Raw genomic sequence first — 9471 nt, forward strand, 5'->3', positions numbered from 1 at the left:
ACCACTCAACAACCATCTCCCCCCCCCCGGCACATCCTGTTACTCTACACTTTGTTGCAGAAATACTAAAACAAAAGTAAACCAAATTAGCAATGAAACTACTACTATTACTACTACTACTACTTCAATGGTTACAATTAGTAACAGACTTGTTACAACTACCACCATCACTTATCACTAAGTCACAGCTACCACAAGTCAAAACTGCAAGTTACAACTCCCACTACTACTCAGAGGCACAAACTCTTACTGCTACCCCTAGTCACAACTCCTACTACCACTATTTCAAACATGTATTACATCACTTACTCCTACAACTACTACTACTAATAATAATAATAATAATAATATTGGTTTTAAATTTTGGCACAAGGCCAGCAAGTCCAGAGGAGAGGGTAATTCAATTACATCGACCCCAGTGTTTCACTGGTACTTAATTTATCAATCTCGAAAGGATGAAAGGCAACATCGACCTCGGCGGAATTTGAACTCAGAACATAAGGACGGGTGAAACGCTGCCAGGCATTTTGCCCAACATGCAAATGATTCTGCCAGCTCACCCGCCTTGATGATAATAATAATAATAATAATGATGATGATAATAATGATGATTATAATAATAATAATGATAACAACACCATCACTACTACTGCTGCTATAACAACCATAAGAGTATCAACACTACTGCAACAACAACAACTACTACTACTATTACTACTACTACTGCCATCTTTGATACTAAGTTACAACTACTATTTTAACTACCACCACTATTACTACTAGTAACGATATGGATAACATCAATAGTACTATTGCAATTATTACAGCCATAGTATCAATACTACTACCAATACTAATCTTACAACCACCACTGATACTACTACAAGTCACAGTTACTAATTCAGCTACTACTACTACTACTACTGCTACAACTAATACCACTAAGATCTCTGTTGCAATTACTAATACTACAAGCTCTAAGAACATTGAGTACTGACAATCAATCACTTCGCAATTAAGTCAGATGATTTGATGATGTCATCCAGATGTACTTGATGACTTAAGGCTTAAGGTCCTCCTGTTTATGGCAGGCTGGATAGAGGGGCAGCTACATATCTGGGAGCAGTCCAATGGTAGACAAGCACTTGGGACACAACAATCAAGTCGATGTTAATGTGCTAACTGCAGGGAACATTAAAAAGCTAGCTTGAAATAATTATACAATGAAGTCAAAGGAAAACATGACAATATTAGTCATTGATTAAGGCGGTGAACTGGCAGAACCATTAGCATGCAGGGCAAAATGCGCAGCAGCATTTAATGTCTTTACATTCGGAGTTCAAATTCTGCTGAGGTTGGTTTTACTGTTCTTCCTTGGGGGTTGATAAAATAAGTACCATTTGAACACTGGGGGGTCAATGTAATCAGTTTTCCCCCAAGCCTGAACTTGTTGGCCTTGTACAAAAATTTGAAACCAATATTAATCATTGAATTTAGATTTCTTTGAATATTTAGGTAAGCGTTTGGAGGAAAACTCCAAACATGTTATATATATATATATATATGTATATATATATATATATATATATATATACACACATATATATATACATATATACGATGGGCTTCTTTAAGTTTCCATCTACCAAATCCACTCAAGGCTTTGGTCGGCTCGAGGCTATAGTAGAAGACACTTGCCCAAGGTGCCAACGCAGTGGGACTGAACCTGGAACCATGTGGATGGTAAGCAAGCTACTAACCACACAGCCACTCCTGCTACATTGATCCCAGTACTTCACTGGTATTTATTTTATCGACCCCCAAAAGAACGAATGGCAAAGGTTGATCCCAGCAGCAATTGAGCACAGAACATGAAGTTGGAAGAAATGTCACTAAGTATTTTCCCCAGTATGCTAACAATTCTGCCAGCTCACTGCCTTAATAATAATAACAATTCTTGCAAATAAATAAAAATCATTTTTTATTTAAATTGGCAAAAGGAGTTGCCTCTAATGGAAAAGCGAATATTAAAAGAAAAAAGTAGTGATTTACTGCAGTTCGCATTTCTTTACAGTAGATACGCAAGTTTTTTAAAAAATGATAATTCTTCGGTTACTTTTCGAACTTTAAGCAAAATTCTCCAATATTTGCACATTTTACGATGTTTTTGCAAATAAGCTATAAAGATAAAATTAGTAAAAACTATTTCCCTGTGCTGTGTAAAAATGGTTTTCATCCATCCTGAAAAAGTGCAAAAAAAAAGCTCAAGATAATTTCGTGGACCGTAAATGTCAGAAGTCACTAAGCCGCACTGCACAAAACTTTGATTTTTTTTCTTTTTTGCCGCAATAGACCATCACGAGTTTCTCAGGATTATTTTTCCTTTGCAATTTAATTATTTATGATCGTTACTGAGTATTACTATCAGACACTCAACTTTGATAACTTTGTAATAATATTTTGCTCCATCCTGCAATACCAGCGTAAAGTAGGGGATTGCTCTAAAAGCAATAACAATAAGAACGGAATAAGCGGAGCAAGAGCACACACGAAGGCGGAAAGTGTTGCTGAGGAGGGCACAGATGCGTGACGGAAGATTTCTGGACACTGGAGGTGAGTTAGAATAAGAACAGTAATAAACGAGCGAAGAACGAATGTATAGTGCGTGGGTTTATTTAGCAATTAAAAAAAAACCATTCCGAAATACAATGATAATGATTTCTTAAATAAGTAACGAAGATTTCTAAGGTCATGACCACAAAGTTTAAAGGAGGAGGTAAAGTCGATCAAATCCATCCGAGTACCTGACGTTAACGGGACTTGAACTCTCAGAAATGTTAACAAACACATGGCTATGAAGAAGTTCTGAAATAAAGTTTTGAAGATTTAATGACGAATACGAATCACATAGGCTTCGATTCCTCATGCATTTATCAGTAGTGGCGGGAATATACTGTTTAGAGAAGAACACATGTAAACTTAAGCCTTTTTTCCTCCCTACCCAATAAACCTTAATACTTTCTTCGATTCCTCCCAAGTTCTCAAGGACAGTGAGTGGCAAACGGGGGTGATCCAGGTTCAATACTGTGCAGTATTTAAGTACTTCTCAAGTACTAATCCTGCTAAGTTATGGGGTTAGAAATCAAATACTTAAGTACCATGCAGGCACTAGTGTCGATTTAATCGATTAGTAACCCTTCTTCTCTACAAATCAATAGCGTGTTATGCATTTATGGCCGCGCGTTGAGATAACGCCACGTAGACTGCTAACTACTCCCTAGTTTCCGTCAAATTTCTCACTTCAACTTCCGAAATTTGTACGCACACGTCGATAGAAAGTTTTCGTATTTTTCTCTTTCTAAAATTTCTAATCAATAAATATTACAAAGACCTATAAATTTTCAACATTTAAACACTCCCCCAGTTTGCTGGTTAAGTTCCAAAAATATTTCGGAATTTGCAAACTACAAGTATATGACTTCTTTTAATTTGCTGAATCCAGCGATTGCATTCTGACTATACTGATTGATCTATTTGTCGACTTCGGAAAGATAAAAATCCCTTCTAATGAGATTTGAACTCAAAACCACAGAGAAGGTAACCAAAAACCACGAAATCCGACGATTTACCATTTATTATCATTATTATGTACAGAATTTAGTAAGCCGAAGAAGGAGCCTTTACATGGTCGATAAAAACGACTGAAATAGCAGCCAAATCTCTAATAAAACACCTATCAGTCTTTAAAAAGAAGAAATAGAGGATTTACTCCTTACGAGTGAAATTCTTTTTAATTATATAATCTGCTTGACCAGGGCCGAACTAGGATTAAATAACTACAGATGCTAGGACGATATTTAATAAAAATCAGTTGTCTGCTACATACTTAAGGTCTTGTGTCAAAGGGCAACAGGAATTTTAACCTTTCGGGCAGATTTCTCTGATGAAGAGACCTGACCAGTATACTAGAATCCAGCTCATCCAATGGTTTCATGAATTAATTTAAATTAGCAAACATCAAATGACTCGTTAGGCCTACCCCCAACCCCTCGCGAAAAACGCAAAAGCATACAGTTCACATTATGAGTAAAATGATTTAATATATAATTTAATTTAATATATAATTTAATTTAATATATATGTATGTAATCTCATAATATATCGACTAAATATTGTTTTAAAAAACAATAAATCGCAATTGATACATATTTCCCTTTTATTAATCTGTATTTTAAAGATAACCTTTTTTTTTTTTTACTTTCGACGGCAAATATTTTATAGCATTAACAAAAAACTGGTTAAAAAAAATAAGCAGCAGCTTTCAGTATCTGTTGGTTTTAAATGTTTAAAAAAATACAGGAGAATGTTAAAATCTTGGATAGCTGAGTATAGTTTCAAAATGATAAAAATAGAAAGAAACACGTGAAATACCTATATACGGAATCCATTTCGTCTCCCATAGAAAATGAAACTAAAACGGTGCATCGATATTGCAGCATATTAAGTCGCCAATAACTTTTCTTCCGACAGAATACATTTACTCATCCTACTATAACGAGTCGAGATAAATAATTTCTCGAATTTTAAGATATTTTAAGTCATATTTTTGTATCTCTACTTAGACGGATGCATTATTTTTTTCTCTTTTAATTATAACGTAATTGTCTCCAAATATTAACAGAAAGCAGGTTTTAGTTACGTCCCTTTAAGTTTTGTATACGAATCCCTCAGATTTCAATTTCACTTTTTTTTTTTTTTTTTACTTCTTGGGTCTATAAAATAACTATCGACATTTGTGACCATCTACATTGTTAAAAATCCTCAGAAATTAAACAAATACCGATTGACCTGCAATATATGTTTCGTTTTTTTTTATATTCTGGGTTCAAAACCCGCCGAGGTGAAGAATACCTTTCATACCCTCGCAATGCCCTCATACACACAGTAAATTTCAGGCCTAGTGTCTTAAGTTAGAAACAATCATTCAGTATTACTAGTATACCCGCGTCGTTAAAAATGACAACTTTATTAGTTATAGAGTATACCCGTTCAAAACGACTGGTGAATTTCTTATCGAAAATCTTCACACTTTATTTAATACTAAAATAGTACACTTCAATTTTATCTAAAACGCTATGAATGTGATAATGCATGCCGCCGCCGAAAACGATGGGCTTCAACGGTAGATAAGTACAAAAGAGAGTTGTGCCGTCAAAAATGACAATTTTTCTTTTACATTTAACATATTCAGCGAAACTGAATCTTGAAGAGCGCAGTAATTTAAGCCTAAACTCACTAATTTTCATCCAAACATCGATGCCTCAACTAGTATTTATCAAACATATTTGACATTAAATAATCCGATTATTTAATGTGAAATATGTTTGGCACTGGATGGGCGCCTCACAATTGACAGCCAGGTCGCCCTGGCGTGGAAACAGCAGAGTCGGTTAATCACAATTGTGAAGGCAATCTTCATAGGTTAGCCAACGTCGGGTGGCGCCTTCGGTATTCCAGCTACACGGAGCTGGTCAAGTTGCGTGCGGCTCGGTCGGCAGCAGAGACGAAATGAATGGGTGGCGGTCAAGCCTAGCGGCTGCTGATGGCGCCGCCTGCGCATAAGGGGCTTCCCGCAGGCCTTCCGGAAAGCTCTAATCCCTACGCATGTGTGAATGAAAATCTCAAAATAGTGACTGGAACCAGGTGTCACTACAAAACTTTTAGACACCTCATAGTAAATGGTACTGAAACAGAGGCGACGAAAGGACTTTGATAAACCTCGCTAATTGATTAACTGACTGAACGATTAATCAAACAATTAGTTAATTGGTAAGCCAATTGACTAATAATAACAAAGGAAGCGAAATAGAACCAGTGCGCGTGTTTTTTATGGGCATAATGATCCTCCCGAGAGGATCTATTTCAATGCACAAGTTCACATCTAGACTCTTTAATGTGTGTATGCGTATGTGTGTGTGTGTGTGTGTGTGTGTGGTAGAAAAAAGATATTAGCGGATGCTGCAATTATCTTATCGATTAACTGGTAAACTTAATTTCACCGAAACTAATAATGTTTAATATCCGATATGTTTTTAGACCAACACTGAATTAAATAAATAACTAAATAAATAAATAGATTTTCGTGTCAGCTATATAAATCGGAAAATGTCAAGCAATACATAACATGGCGCTCCCTTATAATAGGTTAAGATAAGTCGCTAGCGCCAAACTATTTCCTGTTTAACGGTTGAAAAAATTTCAACACAGTATCATTTAACGGAATTTGTTAGCTATGATTGTTGCTGAATGCCACAACGATGACAAATGCTTGAGAACTCCTTCCAAACAAGCCTTTATGTAGTCGCTTGATATTCTAAAAATAGCAGCAAAATCTCCCTCAAATCAAACACTGTCTTTGTAAAAGACGTTAGATAATACCGCTGAGTCTCCAGTACATAAGGAAACGACAGGATGATCACGGCCGGAATGCATTTGATAATAGATCTACTTGATAAGAACAGACCTGTCGAACGCTCCTCAACGCGGTGGCTCGACTTCTAGAAATAGCAGCGAAATATTCCTTAAATCACACCCCGCTGCCTGAGATAAGGAAAAGGGCATATTGGACAATATAGTCTTAAGTACGCCTAAAAATAAGGGATGGTCACGACTGGAAAGCTTTTGATCGTAGGTTTGCTTCATCAAACCTTACATGCTTCTAAACACATTGTGTGTGTGTGTGTGTGTCCCTTCTTTTGCGGGAGATTTATCTGGTATTCCTAACAAGGAGTGCATCCACGAAAAGGCATTGTGAAAGCGGCAGAAATAGATACGCCGGAATACGTTTATGAAACTTCTAGTTTCGACCTTCAACTTCTTGAATTCAAAGGTTACTGGAGTCGCCTTTGTGCCTTTCACACTTCCAGTATTGATAACGTACGTGGTACAAGTTATATAGGGTGAAAGAGAGTCGATTCAAAAGACTGCAAACAGATCTTTCTCATGCATTCACGGTCTTGTGTTTAACGTTAGAACTCAATATTGCAATACTTGAATAATTTGTAGTTTAGAATCTTTGATTAAACGTTCGTGCTTCAATCATGAAACATATTGGAATCACTGAAAGACATCACTATACTTTCGCACACTCCTACATCTCCACATCCGCTACACTACTATTCTACAATATACAGCACGCCTCACTGCACTGCATCCCTACATCATGCCGTAGTTCACAAATCTACCAACGACGAATGAATGTAAGGGTCTGTATGCAATCGTCCTACCTTCTAGAAACAGCAGTCACATCTCGGCACAAATCATATCATGTCGTCTTTAACAAAATGTAAAAAAAAAAGGATGTATTGGATAATTCAGTTGTAAACAGTCTTAGATTAACAAACTGGAAATATTTTGATCACAGTTTTCCTCCAATAAGGTTTGACCTGGTGCTAAACAGCACAGCATCTGTGTAATTGTTCGATCTGCTTGAGAAAGCAACCAAATTACCCTCAGATATCACTCTACAGTACTTAGCTATATGATGCAATTTAGCTGGGTGCTGGTAGAGCACAATGATGGTACATGATAGCAAAATAATCGCACTATGTACAACCAAGCATGGTTTACCCGGCAGTTCTATATGGGCCAGCTAAAATTAACGTGGTCTTTTCAGGATTATTAGAAGCCAAGTTTTTAAGTTCATCTAAAGAGGTGTGTATCTTTGGTGACTATAATAAAATATATAAGTTTTGTTATTTATAGATACTGCAGAGTATTGTAATATATGCAGTTTTTTTCAGAAGCAGGGCTGATAATTCGAACGTGAAGTGTGTAGGAGGGATCAGGCGTCGAGTTGGCAGAATCGTTAGCATGCCAGGCAAAATGCTTGGCATTTCGTCTCTCTTTACGTTCTGAGTTCAAATGCCGCTGAGGTCGACTTTACTTTTTTTCCTTTCGGGGAGCACTAGGGGTCGATATAATCGACTTGCGCCTCGACTCCGAAATTGCTGGCCTTGTGCCAAAATTTGAAACCAATATTTAGCAGAAGCAACAGAGTGACTCAAGGGCCAAGAGTTTCGAGCGTTAGTACTTATCAAACTAGCAGCTACAGATTGAGGAGTTGTGAATTTTGTGTTAGTAAACGATATAATCTTTAACACGAATCAATGTTTCCCCACAGTGTTCTCGTTTGTCTTTGAATACACTTAAGCGACAGCTGTTCGTCACACGAATAAACGAAGTAGCGGTCAGTTAATAAAAAAAATAAAATAGACTTAATATATTTTTCATCTCAGATTCTCAGAAGAAGCTGAACTCACTCAGTCTTCCTCATGACTCAAAACCCATTGATTATTTACTATCGTTTTTCCCAATTCACGTGTTCAATAAAATAATGGTGTTGGCGAATTGTCTCGCAGAATGTACACAAATGAGAAAGGAGGGCTAATGATAGTCAGTGAACAGCGGTCATGCTGCCCTTATCTCTCCATGAAGGGTTTTAAGTCGAACAAATCGATTCTAGTGCTTTTATTTTTTAATCTGGTACTTGTTTTATCGGTTCCTTTTTTCAAAGCGCTAAGTTGCGGGGGGGGGGGGCGTAAACAAAGCAACACCATTGTCAGTCAGTGTGTGCGAGGGGCGAACAAACACACACACACGACGGCTTCTTTCAGTTTCCGTTTACCAAATTCACTCATAAGGCATTGATCAGCCTAGGTTATTGTAGAAGACACTTGCCGAATGTACACTGCAGTGGAACTGATCCTGAAACCACGTTGTTGCAAAGTGCCACACAGCTATGCTTACGCCGAAATCACCCAGCCATGCCCTAATGAAAAAATATTTTGAACCATTTTTACCATAAATATTATAATGATCATATAATATAATATAATATAATATAATATATAGTCTAGTAATTCATTTTATATGGTGATACGTAAAGAGAATTTAAGGAACCTGTATTTCAAATTTTCTCTGGACGTCACTGTAATCAGGATGGTCTTTGAATTTTTTTTTTTTACTTATCGCAACATAATCCGTTATGTATCTAGTTAAAATAAATATAATCTGGTTTACCATAAATCTAATACGGTTCCGTTGTATATGAACCACTACTTTAATATGTCAATCAATAAATAAACAAATAAAAAGTTATTCTCTGAAATCAGTTTTTTACTGTATTAATTAACTGTAACAAGTAGGAAATATATTCTAATTCGAGATATACTGTGTGTAGCAGAAATACCTCCCAAGGGTGCAGAGACGTGATTGTGGTAAAAAAAAAAGTTTACTTGCTAACCATATGACTCTAGGTTCAGTTCCACTGCGTGGCACTTTGGGCAAGTGCCTTCTGCTATAACCTCGGGCCGACTAAAGCTTTGTGAGTAGATTTGGTAGACAGAAACTGAAAGAAGCCTGTCGTATATATATATATATTCTTTTACTTGTTTCACTCATTTTAACTGC

General features: G+C 36.6%; 1 protein-coding gene across 2 annotated transcripts in view; it reads right to left on the bottom strand.

The window, feature by feature from the left end:
• The window catches only part of LOC106883556 (allantoicase), a 51449-nt gene that overhangs the window by 26846 nt on the left and 15132 nt on the right, over window positions 1-9471 (bottom strand). The window contains exon 1 of one of the 2 annotated variants that reach the window (XM_014934603.2): window positions 4432-4537. The exons of the other annotated variant lie outside the window; for it this stretch is intronic. The gene's annotated coding sequence lies outside the window, so the exon portion shown is untranslated. Of the gene's footprint in view, window positions 1-4431; window positions 4538-9471 lie in introns of those variants that run through there. 2 annotated transcript variants of the gene reach the window in all.

This window comes from Octopus bimaculoides, chromosome 14 (assembly GCF_001194135.2).
Source record: "Octopus bimaculoides isolate UCB-OBI-ISO-001 chromosome 14, ASM119413v2, whole genome shotgun sequence".
NCBI classification, from domain to species: Eukaryota; Metazoa; Mollusca; class Cephalopoda; order Octopoda; family Octopodidae; genus Octopus; species Octopus bimaculoides.